Source organism: Arachis ipaensis, chromosome B3 (genome assembly GCF_059453495.1).
Source record: "Arachis ipaensis isolate K30076 ecotype BB chromosome B3, ASM5945349v1, whole genome shotgun sequence".
Classification (NCBI taxonomy): domain Eukaryota; kingdom Viridiplantae; phylum Streptophyta; class Magnoliopsida; order Fabales; family Fabaceae; genus Arachis; species Arachis ipaensis.
In genome coordinates this window covers 70,064,857-70,080,284 of record NC_142438.1, presented here as the reverse complement: position 1 = coordinate 70,080,284, position 15,428 = coordinate 70,064,857, and positions in this window count along the sequence as shown.

The following is a 15,428-nucleotide window of genomic DNA, read 5'->3' as shown; positions in this document are numbered from 1 at the left end:
TGAGTTGGATGAATTCCGGCATGCTACATTCGAGAATGCAAAATTCTATAAGGAAAGAGCCAAAAAGTGGCATGACAGGAAGATATCTTCCAGAGTCTTTGAACTTGGCCAGAAAATTTTACTCTTCAATTCTAGACTCAATCTCTTCCCAGGGAAGCTCAAGTCATGTTGGACAGGACCTTTTGTGGTCACTGCAGTGTCACCTTATGGTCATGTAGAACTTCAAAGCAGATATTCCGATGAAAGATTCACAGTTAATGGCCAGAGAGTGAAACACTACTTGGATGGTGAGGTTGAGCAAGAGAGATCTACCCTGCTGCTAACATGAGTACAGTAAAGTTCAGCTAATGACATTAAGGAAGCGCTTATTGGGAGGCAACCCAACCAAGAGTAGACACTTAGAACAGAGACAGAGACGCTTGAGATGGAAAACAGAACACCCTAGGGAGAGCCCCTTGCTAGCGTTGAACGAACGCCAGACAAGGAGGAAACTGGGCGTTCAACGTCCACTGAGAAGTACTTATTGGTATTGAACGCAAAAATAGGAGCAACTGGGGCGTCTAACGCCCATTCAGAAGGAGCTCTGGACCAATTTTCGGTCCCCTTTGGGCGTTCAATGCCCATTCTTGGCGTTGAACGCTAGAATTCTTCATCCCTCTCTAACACTCTTACCTTATGTTTTCAGTTTTCTTTGCTTGAGGACAAGCAAATTTTTTAAGTTTGGTGTTGCAGAGTGAGCTCTAGGTTTTTATTATTATCAACGGCACCAAGGGAAGCTGAATCATCTTCACAGATGCATAGCCTAAGCAACCATCAATACTAAGGTGGTTGAGTTTCATTCCCCTTTCTTTCTATTTTTCAGTATTTCATTCCATTTTTTTTATTTCTATTCTAGCTTTTGCATAATCACTCTTAGGATTTTGCTTTAGTTATTTATTTTCAAGTACTTCACGGTTATAAGATATCCAATGTATCCCTCACCAAATTTAAAAGAAAATTTTTTTAAGAAGTGGTGAATGCATGATTTTCAAGTACATCATGACTATGTTCTAATTATTTTGATGTGGTGGCTTTGCATTAATTTTCTGAATGTATGAATTAACTGTGCATATTTGATAGTGAAGTTTAGTGTATTGGCTCTTGAAGAATAGTAGATTTAGAGAAGTATTATTGATTCTCTGAAAAATAAAAAATAGTTTATTCTTGGAGCAAAAGAAACAGCAGAAAAAGGCAAAGCAAAAAGAAAAAAAAGAGAAGAGAAAAAGAAAAATCAAAAGAAAAAGCCAAAAGAAAAAGTAAGAGAAAAATCCAATAAAGCTCAAAATGAAGGAAAAGGAGAGCTCGGATCTAAGGCTTTGAGCATCAATGGTTAGGAAGGCTTCACAATAAAAAGGCCTAAAAGTTCAAATGAACTGCTTTCCCTGACTATATGCTTGTGGCGTGAAGGTGTCAAGTGAAAAGTTTGAGACTGAGCGATTAAAGTCGTGATCCAATGCAAAAGAAAGCAAAGAGTATACCTAAGAACCCTGGGTACCACTGTCTGGGAATTCTAGCAAAGCTGAATTACAATCCAATTGGGTTCACCCAGTTAAGTGCCTGTGGCGTTTATGTATCCGGTGGTAATACTGGAAAATAAAACGGTTAGGGTCACGGCTAGGCTCAAAGGTGCAAAGCACCAAAAGAAGCTGTGGGTCAAGAATCAAGAAAAACTCAACTAGGAGAATCAATAATATCATCCGAATTCCAATTCCAAGAGATGACAATATTTCTGACCTTCAAAGGAAAGTGAGATTCCAAACCTTTTCAGAAATCAAGAAGCTAATTGCCCCATTCAAATAAGCGGAGCTAAGCTTCATTGAGAGCTCTGAGAGTCATTGTAATCCGCTCTTCTTTATCTTATTTTGTTTTTGGTTACTTGGGAACAAGTGATGATGGCCCAAAGTGGGTTAATAATTTTTCTCAAAATAGAATTGGCGTTGCAAGTATAGTACCAAACCCAACAATTGACCAACATCAAAGTTTAAATCAAAGATGTCACAATCAACACAAAATTTACCGGGAGTTTTAAATCCCGAGTCGTCTTCCCTAGGAGTTGCAAATGAAATGTTCTATTATTGGCTATGGAGGAAACGGGGTTTTGAGATTGCAAGAGACAAAAAATGCAAATAGCAAGAAAGCAAACAAACATGTAAGAAATTAAACGGGAAATGATTAAAGCAAGAAAAGGGAAATTCAAATGCTAAAAAACCTCTTGGAAAGGATTGAGAGTCAAGGTTACCTATCCTAGCCATTGACTACAAGCATATGATGATTTTGAAGAGTTAATCCTACTTAGTCAACCCTAACATCGAGGATAAGTCAAATAGGCATAATTGATTTCAATCCACAAGTCCTAGCCAACTCTATTAATGGAAGACTTAGAGTTAGTGGAAACCAAATCAACTAACTACTCTAATATATCAATCAAGAATGGACATCAATGACTCAAGGGTCACCAAAGTCCTCAATTCCAAGCCAAGAGTGAAGAAAACTAGGTAAAAACTAAGCCAAACATTTTATCAAACACTTGATGTGCATGAAAATAAAATCATATTAAATTGCAATAATAATAAAATCTAAGGCTACCAAATACAAGAAAATAATAATAACAGCTCAATTAAATAACAATAAACAAAGAAACATTAAATTGCATTAATAGAAATTCAAATTAACAAGAGTTCATTACAATAAAATAACCAAATAAAAGAAATAACAAGTAAAACTAAAAGAAGTAAGAAGCTAGAAGAAGAAAGTAGTAAAGAAACAAAATCAAGACAAGAATTAAAGCATCAATCTAAGAGAAAATTAACTAAACCTAACCTAATTCTAGAGAGAAGGGGGAGCTTCTCTCTCTAGAAAATAACCTACAACATGGCAAAACCTAAAACCTAATTGCTCCCCCCTTGCCTCCTCTTGAATTAGGGTTAAAGAGCTTTAGAAATGTGTTGGATTGGGTTTTGGAGGCCCAAAATTTGCTGCCAGCGAATTGGATTAATGAGGTCACGTGCTGGCACCTGTACGTATGCACAGATGTATGCGTACGTGGTGCACGAATTGCAAATCACACGTTTAACAACTCGTACCACTAACCAACAAGTGCACTGGGTCGTCCAAGTAATAACTTACGTGAGTAAGGGTCGATCCCACGGAGATTGTCGGCTTAAAGCAAGCTATGGTTATCTTGTAACACTTAGTCAGGATATCAATAGTAATTCTTAATTTCAATAGTAAAAAGTAAAAAAGCATCAAATAAATACTTGTTATGCAGTAATTGAGAACAGATTGAGGTTTTGGAGATGCTTCGTCTTCTGGATCCCTGCTTTCCTCCCATCTTCTTCTTCACACACGCAAGGCTCCTTCCATGGAAAGCTGTATGTTGGTGGATCACCGTTGTCAATGGCTACCATCCGTCCTCTCAGTGAAAAGAGTCCATGTACATGGCTAATCATCTGTCGGTTCTCACTTGTGTTGGAATAAGATCCATTGATCCTTTTGTGTCTGTCACTACGCCCAATACTTGTGAGTTTGAAGCTCGTCACAATCATCCTTTCCTGAATCCTACTCAAAATATCACAGACAAGGTTTAGACGCTCCGGATCTCAGGGATGCTGCCAATTGATTCTAGCTTTTACCACGAAGACTCTGGATTAAGGGTTTGAATGCTCTGTTGTCAGGAGAGGCAATCAAACTCCTGAACCAGGAGCCCAGGAGATATACACTCAAGCTATTACAGATAGAACGTAAGTGGTTGTCAGGAACACTTTCATAGGTTTAGAATGATGATGAGTGTCACGGATCATCACATTCTTCACGGTTAGGTACGAGTGAATATATTAGAACAGAAACAAGCGTGTTGAATAGAAAATAGAAGTAATTGCATTAATTCATCGAGACACAGCAGAGCTCCTCACCCCCAATCATGGAGTTTAGAGACTCATACTGTAGACATACAATGTAAAACGTGAAAAATGTCATGAGATGCCAAATAAATCTCTAAAAGTAGTTTTTATACTAAGCTAGTGACCTAGGTTTACAGAAATTGAGTAAACTAAGATAGATAGTGTAGAAATCCACTTTCGGGGCCCACTTGGTGTGTGCTTGGGCTGAGCATTGAAGCTTTCATGTGTAGCGACTTTTTTTTGGAGTTAAACGCCAGGTTGTAGCCTGTTTCTGGCGTTTAATTCTGGTTTGCAACATGTTTCTGGTGTTTAACGCCAGAATAGGGTAAAGACTTGGCGTTAAACGCCAATTTGCATCGTCAAAACTTGGGCAAAGTATGGACTATTATATATTGCTGGAAAGCCTTGGATGTATACTTTCCAACGCAATTGAGAGCGCGTCAATTCGGCTTCTGTAGCTCCAGAAAAAAATCCATTTCGAGTGTAGGGAGGTCAGAATCCAACAGCATCTGCAGTTCTTTTTCAGCCTCTGAATCAGATTTTTGCTCAGGTCCCTCAATTTCAGCCAGAAAATATCTTAAATCACAGAAAAATATACAAACTCAGATTAAAATCTAGAAATGTGATTTTTTCATAAAAACTAATAAAAATATACTAAAAAGTAGCTAGATTGTACTAAAAACTATATGAAAATATCCCCAAAAAGTATATAAAATATCCGCTCATCACAACACCAAACTTAAACTGTTGCTTGTCCTCAAGCAACTAGATAAATAAAACAGGATAGAAAGAAAATCAAGAGGCAATAACATCTCAGTGTTTCATATGAAGCTCAAATTCTCATTAGATGAGCGGGGCTAGTAGCTTTTTGCTTCCGAACAGTTTTGGCACCTCCCTTTATCCTTTGAAGTTCAGAATGATTGACATCTATTGGAACTCAGAATTCAGATAGTGTTATTGATTCTCCTAGTTTAGTATGTTGATTCTAGAACATAGCTACTTTATGAGTCTTGGCCGTGGCCCTAAGCACTTTGTTTTCCAGTATTACCACCAGATACATAAATGCCACAGACACATAACTTGGTGAACCTTTTCAGATTGTGACTTAGCTTTGCTAAAGTCCCCAGTTAGAGGTGTCCAGAGTTCTTAAGCACACTCTTTTTGCTTTGGTCCACGACTTTAACCGCTCAGTCTCAAGTTTTTCACTTGACACCTTCACGCCACAAGCACACGGTTAGGGACAGCTTGGTTTAGCCGCTTAGGCAAGGATTTTATTCCTTTGGGCCCTCCGATCCATTAATGCTCAAAGCCTTGGATCCCTTTTTCATTACCCTTGCCTTTTGGTTTAAAGGGTTACTAGCTTTTTCTGCTTTCTCTCTTTTTTCTCCTTTTTTTTTTCACTACTTTTTCTTGCTTCAAGAATCAATTTCATGATTTTTTAGATTATCAATAACATTTCTCTTTTTCATCATTCTTCAAGAGCCAACAATTTTAACATTTATAAACAACAAATTCAAAAGACATATGCACTGTTCAAGCATTCATTCAGAAAACAAAAAGTATTGCCACCACATATAAATAATTTGAATTTTTCTTATTAAGAACTCGAAAATAAAATTGCCTTCTTATTCTAAAAATCTGCTATTTTATTCATGTTCAATGATGATAAGAAAGATGAATTATAACTTATTTGGGGAATAAAAATAAAAATAAAGATACTAATTACTACTACTCATATAACTTCTAAGGTAGATTTCTAATAGTAAAAGTTATCATCGAGTTAAGACTAAGATTAGGACTCAACAACTTTTATTTTGGGAGATGGATGCTCCTTTAGTCTGTGGGGTGCTTGGCCCTTCAAGAGACAGCTTCTGGCACTTCAGCTCCTGTAACTCACGCCCCTGCTCCTCTTGTTCCTTCAGCAGTTTGCAGAGCATGCTATTTTGAACCTGCTGTTCTTCCTTCAGTTGATCCATAGCTTCTTGTAATTTGGTGACAGATGCTTCTAGGCGGGTCCAGTAATCAATCTGAGGGATTTCTGGGAGGAACTCCTGTGCCCTCCTTTTGATGGAGTTATCCTGCACTTGTTGTCCTTCCATTAACTTTTTGGTGATTGGTTGCTCGACTGGGATATACTCATCCACTCCCATCTTCACCCCAGCATCTTTACATAGCAGAGATATTAGGTTTGGGTAAGCCAATTTGGCGTCAGTGGAGTTCTTGTTTGCAATTGTGTAAAGTTCACAAGAAATCTGATGATGGATCTCCACTTCGTTTCCCAGCATAATGCAGTGGATCATCACTGCTCTTTTGACAGTGACTTTAGAGCGGTTACTGGTGGGCAATATAGATCACCCAATGAAGTCCAGCCAGCCCCTAGCAATTGGTTTGAGATCTCCTCTCTTGAGTTGATTTGGAACACCTTTTGTATTGGTTATCCACTTGGTTCCAGGGACGCATATGTCCTCTAGAACATGGTCTAAGCACTTATCAAATCTCACCATTCTTCTATTAAAGGATTCTGGATCATCTTGTAGTTAAGGCAGCTTGAAGACCTCTCTTATTTTGTCCTGGTAGAAGTACATAATTTTCCCTCTGACCAAGGTTCGAAAGGTATAGAAATTCTCTGCTTATCTGTTTGCCACCGATTTATGTAGAATTCCTGAACCATGTTTCTACCCACCTTTGTCTCGGGATTAGCCAGAATTTTCCAGCCTCTGTTTTGAATCAGCTCTTGGATCTCTGGATATTCGTCTTCTTTCAGTTCGAATTTAACTTTCGGGATCACTGATTTTAGACCCATTATTCTATAGTAATAGTCTGCATGTTCTTTGGTTAAGAACCTCTCTTGATTCCAAAGTGGTTTTGGAATATTCTCTTTCTTGCCTCTTGAAGTGGTTTGTTTTCCTTTAGGAGCCATGATCTTAGTGAGTCTTAGCTCAGTGATCACGAAAAGCACACCAAACTTAGAGGTTTGCTTGTCCTCAAGCAAAAGAAAGGAAATGAGAGGAATAGAAGGAGAGACAAATTCGAATTGTGGCGGAGAGGGGGTGGCCGAATGTGAAAATTTTGAAAAAGATATGCTATAAGATATGATTCGTAAAAAGATAATTATGATTTGCAAAAGATATAGTTTCAAAATTGAAAAGATAGGAGAGAGATTTGAAAAAGATAAATCTACTTTTTGAAAAGATAGTATGATGATTTGAAAAAGATTTAAAAAGAATTTAAAAAGATAGATGAGTTTTGAAAAAGATTTGAAAAGAAGTTGAAAAAGAATGAGGAAAGATTTTTAGGCTTGAAATAATTTGAAATTGAAATTAAAAAATGAGAATTTGTAACATGTTCATGCAAGAAATCATGGATGGAAATATGAAAATTTGAGAAAAATTGAAGTGAAAAACAAACTTCCTCCCCTCCACACTTCTGGCGTTAAACGCCCAGTTGTTGCTTGTTTTGGGCGTTTAATGCCCATTTGTTGCTTGTTTTGGGCGTTTAATGCCCAGCCAGGTACCCTGGCTGGCGTTAAACACCAGAAATCCTTTGTCACTGGGCTTTTTTTCTAAACGCCCGGGATGCTGCAATTCTGGCGCTAAACGCCCAGAATAGTGCCCATTCTGGCGTTTAACACCCAGAAAGGTATCTTTATTGGCGTTAAACGCCCAGTAGATGCTTCTTTTGGGTGTTTAACGCCCAAACTTCCCTTTACTGGCGTTTTTGTGCCAATGAGCTCCCTTTCTCTGCTTTATGCTCTGAATTCTTCTGTAACTCTGTGAACGCCTGTAATTGTTAATCATTCTTAAAGATAGTTTATATAAAACTCATATAATTATTATTTTCAAAATAAACATTGCTAATGGCTGGGTTGCCTCCCAGCAAGCGCTTCTTTATTGTCTTTAGCTGGACCTTGCTGAGCTTTTAATCTAGCCTTAGCTTTGAGCATTCTTGCTCAATATTGCCTTCAAGATAATGCTTGATTCACTGTCCATTAACAATGAACTTTTTATTAGAATCAATGTCTTGAAGCTCCACAAAGCTATATAGTGATACACTTGTAATTACATATGGTCCTTTCTACCGGGATTTCAGTTTCTCGGGAAATAATCTGAGCCTAGAGTTGAACAGCAGAACCTTTTGTCCTGGTTCAAAGACTCTGGGTGACAATTTCTTATCATGCCACCTTTTTGCTTTCTCTTTGTAAATCTTAGCATTTTCGAAAGCATTAAGCCTGAATTCCTCTAGCTCATTTAGCTGGAGCAATCTTTTTTCTCCAGCTAACTTGGCATCAAGATTTAGGAATCTGGTTGCCCAGTAGGCCTTGTGTTCCAGTTCCACGGGCAAATGACAGGCCTTACCATACACAAGCTGGTATGGAGAGGTCCCTATAGGAGTCTTGAATGCTATTCTGTATGCCCACAGAGCCTCATCCAAGCTTCTTGCCCAATCCCTTCTACGGGTAATTACAGTCCATTCCAGGATTTTTTTTAGTTCTCTATTAGAGACTTTAGCCTGCCCATTTGTCTGTGGATGATACGGAGTTGCTACTTTGTGGCTAATTCCATATCTAACCATAGCAAAGTAAAGCTGTTTATTACAGAAGTGAGTGCCCCCATCACTGATTAGTGCTCTATGGACACCAAACCTGCTGAAGATATGTTTATGGAGGAACTTCAGCACTGTCTTAATATCATTAGTGGGTGTTTGAGTATGATAGTGGGAAGGGCCCCATGAAGTTAATACCCCATACATCAAACAACTCAATCTCTAAGATCCCTTGCTGAGGCATGGCGTAACCATGAGGCAGATTACCAGCTCTCTGGCAACTGTCACAGTTACGTACGAACTCTCGGGAGTCTCTATAGAGAGTAGACCAGTAGAAGCCACATTGGAGAACCTTGGTGGCTGTTCGCTCACTTCCGAAATGTCCTCCATATTGTGATCCATGGCAATGCCATAAGATCTTCTGTGCTTTTTCTCTAGGCACACATCTATGGATTATTCCGTCTGCACATCTCTTAAAGAGATATGGTTCATCCCACAAGTAGTACTTAGCATCAGTAATTAATTTTTTTGTTTGTTGCCTGCTGTATTCCTTGGGTATGAATCTTGCAGCTTTATAGTTTGCAATGTCTGCAAACCATGGTGTTTTCTGAATGGCAAACAATTGCTCATTCGAAAAGGATTCAGAGATGTCAATAGAAGGAAAGGACGCCCCTTCTACTGGTTCTATCCGGGACAGATGATCAGCCACTTGGTTCTCTGTCCCATTTCTGTCTCTTATTTCTATATCAAACTCTTGTAGAAGCAACACCCATCTTATGAGCCTGGGTTTAGAATCCTACTTTGTGAGTAGATATTTAAGAGCAGCATGGTTAGTGTACGCAATCACTTTTGATCCTACTAAGTATGATCTAAACTTGTCAATGGCATAAACCACTGCAAGCAATTCTTTTTCTGTGGTTGTGTAATTTTTCTGGGCATTATTTAAAACACAGCTAGCATTATAAATGACATGCAGAAGCTTGTTATGCCTCTGTCCCAATACTACACCAATGGCATGGTCACTGGCATCACACATTAGTTTGAATGGTAATGTGTAGTCTGGTGCAGAAATAACTGGTGCTGTGACCAACTTAGCTTTCAGAGTTTCAAACGCCTGCTGACACTCTGTGTCAAATATAAATAGCGTGTCAGCAGCTAGTAGATTGCTCAGAGGTTTTGAAATTTTTGAAAAATCCTTTATAAACCTCCTATAGAATCTTGCATGCCCCAGAAAGCTTCTGATTGCCTTAACATTGGCAGGTGGTGGTAATTTTTCAATTACTTCCACTTTAGCTTGATCCACCTCTATTCCTTTGTTTGAAATTTTATGTCCAAGGACAATTCCTTCAGTCACCATAAAGTGACATTTTTCCCAGTTTAAAACTAGGTTGGTCTCTTGGCATCTTCTCAGAACAAGTGCTAAATGGTTAAGGCAGGAGCTGAATGAGTCTCCAAATACTGAGAAGTCATCCATGAAGACTTCCAAAAATTTTTCTACCATATCAGAGAAGATAGAGAGCATGCACGTCTAAAAGGTTGCAGGTGCATTGCACAGACCAAAAGGCATCCTTCTATAGGCAAACACTCCAGAAGGACATGTGAATGCTATTTTCTCTTGGTCCTGAGGATCTACTGCAATTTGGTTGTAACCTGAATAGCCATCCAAAAAGCAATAATATTCATGACATGCTAGTCTCTCTAGCATCTGGTCTATGAATGGTAAAGGAAAGTGATCCTTCCTGGTGGCTGTATTAAGCCTTCTGTAATCAATACACATACGCCACCCTGTAACTATTCTTGTAGGAACCAGTTCATTCTTTTCATTATGAACCACTGTCATGCCTCCCTTCTTGGGGACAACTTGAATAGGGCTTACCCAGGGATTATCAGAAATAGGATAAATAATCCCAGCCTCCAGTAACTTGGTAACCTCTTTCTGCACCACCTCCTTCATGGCTGGATTTAGCCGCCTTTGTGGTTGAACCACTGGCTTAGCATCGTCCTCCAATAGGATTTTGTGCATGCATCTTGCTGGGCTGATGCCCTTAAGATTACTTATGGACCACCCAAGAGCTGTCTTGTATGTCCTTAGCACTTGAAGTAGTGCTTTCTCTTCCTGTGGATTTAAAGCAGAGCTTATAATCATCGAAAAAGTGTCACCTTCTCCCAGAAATGCATATTTCAGGGATGGTGGTAGTGGTTTGAGCTCGGGTTTAGGAGGTTTCTCCTCTTCTTGAAGAATTTTCAGAGGCCCTTTTATTTCCTCTGATTCCTCCAGATCAGGCTGAACATCTTTAAAGATGTCTTCTAGCTCTGATTCAAGACTCTTAGCCATGTTGATCTCCTCTACCAGGGAGTCAATAATATCAACACGCATGCAGTCTTTTGATGTGTCTGGATGCTTCATTGCCTCAACAACATTCAGCCTGAACTCATCCTCATTGACTCTCAAGGTCACTTCCCCTTTTTGGACATCAATGAGGGTTCGTCCAGTTGCTAGGAAGGGTCTTCCTAGAATGAGAGTTGCACTCTTGTGCTCCTCCATCTCCAGTACTACAAAGTCAGTGGGAAAGGCAAATGGCCCAACCTTGACAATTAGGTCCTCATTTATGCCTGATGGGTATTTAATGGAGCCATCAGCAAGTTGAAGACATATCCGGGTTGGTTTGACCTCTTCAGTCAAGCCAAGCTTTCTGATAGTGGATACAGGGATTAGATTAATACTTGCCCCAAGGTCACATAGGGCTGTCTTGGTACAAGTACACTCTAATGTGCATGGTATCATAAAGCTTCCGGGATCCTTAAGCTTTTCTGGTAAGCTTGTTAGGATGACTGCACTGCATTCTTCAGTGAGAAAAACTTTTTCTGTTTCTCTCCAATCCTTCTTATGACTTAAGATCTCTTTCATGAACTTAGCATAAGAGTGATGACAAGTCATTTTAGCCTAGTTTCACTAGTCTTTTTCTTTTGTTTTCATTTAGTTTTATGCACTTTCTTGTATTATAAATTAACCATTTGAATTGGAATTGCATGGTTTCCTTAAATCAATCAACCACCTCTTAATTGATACAAAATCATGAGATTCAAGCCAACTTTAGTTGATAACTAATTGATTTATAAACCTTGTGAATTTTGTGACACTTTGATTGGTTGTTTTGATTACTTGTAGGTGAAGAAAGGAAACAAAAGATGTGCCAACATTATGGAAGAAGGTTGCAAGAATGGGTTTAAGAAAATGGAATTCACGTTTGAGCTAACGTTTGAGTCAAACGTCAACTCAAACGTGAGTAGCAGTTGAAGAACACCCTGGGGAAAGCCAACGTTTGCGCCAACGTTTGCCTCAAACGTTGAGGTCAAACGTTGGCTGAAGAATGAAGCTCATGGAAGGCAACGTTTGAGCCAACGTTTGCCTCAAACGTGAGGTCAAACGTTGGCTCCAAAAGAGAAGAGAATTGAAGCTCCTGGGAAGGCAACGTTTGCGCCAACGTTTGCCTCAAACGTGAGGTCAAACGTTGGCGCCAAAGAGAAGAGAAATGGCATCCCTGGAGGCAGCAACGTTTGAGCCAACGTTTGACTCAAACGTGAGGTCAAACGTTGGCGCCAAACAGCATGAAGGGGGCACACTTCAAACAAGAATAACTTGAGTTGTAGATGTCCAATTGAGGTGATTCCAAGTGGGTTAGAAAGCTGACATTCAGAGCTTTCCAACCATATATAATAGTCTCTATTGGGCACAAAAATTGGCAACACAACAAGAGGACAAAGTAGCCCCAAGAAGCATGCAAGAGGGAAGAACCACGTTTGAGCTCACGTTTGACCTCAAACGTTAGCTCAAACGTGGATGACAGCAAATGGCCTATGCTGCATAATTTCACTCAAGTAACATTTGAGTCAACGTTTGACTCAAACGTTGGCTCAAACGTGAATGACTCATGGCCCGGTTCACTAATGGATTTCTTCCCAACACCAAGAGCAATCAACGGAGGCTACTATCAACCCAATTCCATCAAGACTAAAGGCCCAATTCAATGCTTAATGATCATTGGAAGAAAGTGTATAAATAGCTTAGGATTTGAAGTTTTTAGGGAGCTTTTTCCTTTTGAGTTTTTACTGAGTGATTTTGGGAGAGAGCTTTTGGTTTTGAGCTACTTGGAGTGATCTTTAATTTCTTTGTCTTGGGGAAGGAGAATTCATTCCTCTTCCTCTTAGTTTTATTGCTTTCAATTTCAATTACACTTGTCTTGGATCTTGGGTTGGAGATTTGAAGAAATTCTGTTTCAATCTCATCCTTGGATCTCTCTGCTTATTTACTGAATTTAAATTTCTGTCTCTGTTACTTACTTCTCATCTACTTTCCTTGCAATTTACAATTCCCTTGAAATTGTTCTTGTTGGATCTAGGAAGGCATTGAGATCTAGACTTGGTTTTCTAGTCTCTGGGCCCTGAGATCTAAATTCCCAATTTACATTTTGTTTCTTGCTTTTAATGTTCATTTACTTTACTGCTTCAAGATCCGCTTCAATCCCAATTCCCTTTTACTCTTCTGTTTAATGCAATTCAACTTCTCCTTGTTTAAATTCTGCAAATCCATTCCCCAATTCCCTTTATAATTCCAGCCGTTTACATTTCTTGCACTTTAAGATTCCGCAATTTACATTTCTTGCATTCTAAGTTTCTGCTATTTAATTTCTTGTTCTTTAAGATTCAGCACTTTAATTCCCTGTTCTCTTTATTTCCATGCAATTTAATTTCTGCAAATCACAAATCACCCAACCAAAACTTGATTCGCTTGACTAAATCAACCACTAAACTAAAATTGCTCAATCCTTCAATCCCTGTGGGATCGACCTCACTCCCGTGAGTTTTTATTACTTGATGCGACCCGGTGCACTTGCCGGTTAGTTTTGGGTATTTTAGAAGATTCAGTTTTCCACAAATTTTCCCATCAAAGAGGGTATTTGCTCAAGTGCCTCTGCAAACGGAATCTTTATTTCAAGAGTCCTAAGATAGTCTGCAAAGTGGGCAAATTGTTTATCCTGTTCTACTTGGCGGAGTTTCTGAGGATAAGGCATTTTGGTTTTATATTCTTTAACCTTAGTTGCTGCAGGTTTATTTCCTACAGAGGCAGGTTGAGAAGCCTTCTTGAGGGAGTTATTATCAGCACTTGCAGGTGTCTGATCCCTCACTGGCATTTGAACGCCAGGATTGGGTGTTTAACGCTATATTCCTATCCTTTTCTGGCGTTTGAACGCCAGAACTGAACATGGATTGGGCGTTTAACGCCGGTTTTTCACCCTTTTCCGGCGTTTGAACGCCAGACTTGTTCCTCTCTGGGCTCTTACTGTCCTCAGTGGGATTTTGGATAGCATGTTGCTCATCCCCTGTCAGCTGTTCTTTTCTTGGCTTTCTGCTGCTTTGAGTTGAGGTATTTAACGTTTTTCCACTTCTTAATTGAACTGCTTGGCACTCCTCTGTTATCTATTTTGATAACTACTGTTTTGTCTGATTTAATTATGATTCCATATCCTTGTTAGCAATTTTGGTTTCTTGTAGCATCTCCTTAAATTCTGCTAACTGCCTTGTTATAGAAGATAGTTGCTGATTGAGTTCAGCAACTTGTTCCTGAGGACTAAAGTCAGTTGAGACTGCCTTAGCTTCTTCTTTCATGGGGGACTCATTACTTATGTACAGATGCTGATTTCTAGCAACTATATCAATAAGCTCTTGAGCCTCTTCAATAGTCTTTCTCATGTGTATAGATCCGCCAGCTGAGTGGTCTATAGATATCTGAGCTTTTTCTGTAAGCCCATAGTAGAAGATGTCTAATTGCACCCACTCTGAAAACATTTCAGAGGGGCATTTCCTTAGCATCCCTCTGTACCTCTCCCAGGCGTTATAAAGGGATTCATCATCCTCTTGTTTAAAGCTTTGGATGTCCAACCTTAGCTATGTCATCCTTTTTGGAGGGAAATATTGATTCAGAAATTTGTCTGATAACTGTTTCCATGTTCTTATGCTTGCTGTGGGTTGGTTATTTAACCACCTCTTAGCTTGATCTTTTACAGCAAACAGAAATAGTAACAGCCTGTATATGTTCTGATCTACCTCCTTGTCATGCACTGTGTCAGAAATTTGCAAGAACTGTGCCAGAAACTCAGTAGGTTCTTCTTGTGGAAGACCGGAATACTGGCAATTTTGCTGCACCATGACAATGAGCTGAGGATTTAGCTCAAAACTGCTTGCTCTGATGGGAGGTATACAAATGCTACTCCCATATGCAGCAGTAATGGGGTTAGCATATAAACCCAGAGTCCTTCTGGACTGTTCATTTCCACTTTGGTCCATGATGGATAAAAGGGAATTGATATGAATTCCAATTAAAATATATTTTTGTTTTTATTTTATTTTAGTAGAAAAAACCGAATAATTAAAAATAAATAAAAATAACAGGATAAAATAAAATAATTAGAAATTAAAATATAAATTTCGAAAACTAAGAGAAAATAAATTTGAAAACGAAAATAATTACTTAATTAAGAAGATTTGAAAAACTTTGGATATGATTTTTGAAAAAGATTTTGAAATTTGAAATTTCAAAACTAAGATAAGATAGAATAAAAAGTTTTAAAATAAAAATATGAATTTTTAAAGGAAAATTCAAAAATTAGGTAAAATAAAGAGAAAATATATTTTTGAATTTAATGAAGAAAGAGAAAAACAGTAAAAATAACACCAAACTTCAATTTTTAGATCAAAACAAAGGAAACAAACAGGAAAACTTTGAATATCACAATGAACGCTAAGAACAACTTTTGAAAAATTTTTAAGAAAATAGAAACACAAAGGACACCAAACTTAAAATAAGAAACTAAACTCAAACAGAAAAACTCAGTTATTAGTTTTTTTTTTAATTTTTGAAAAAATTTGAAAACAAAAATAAGGATTTTT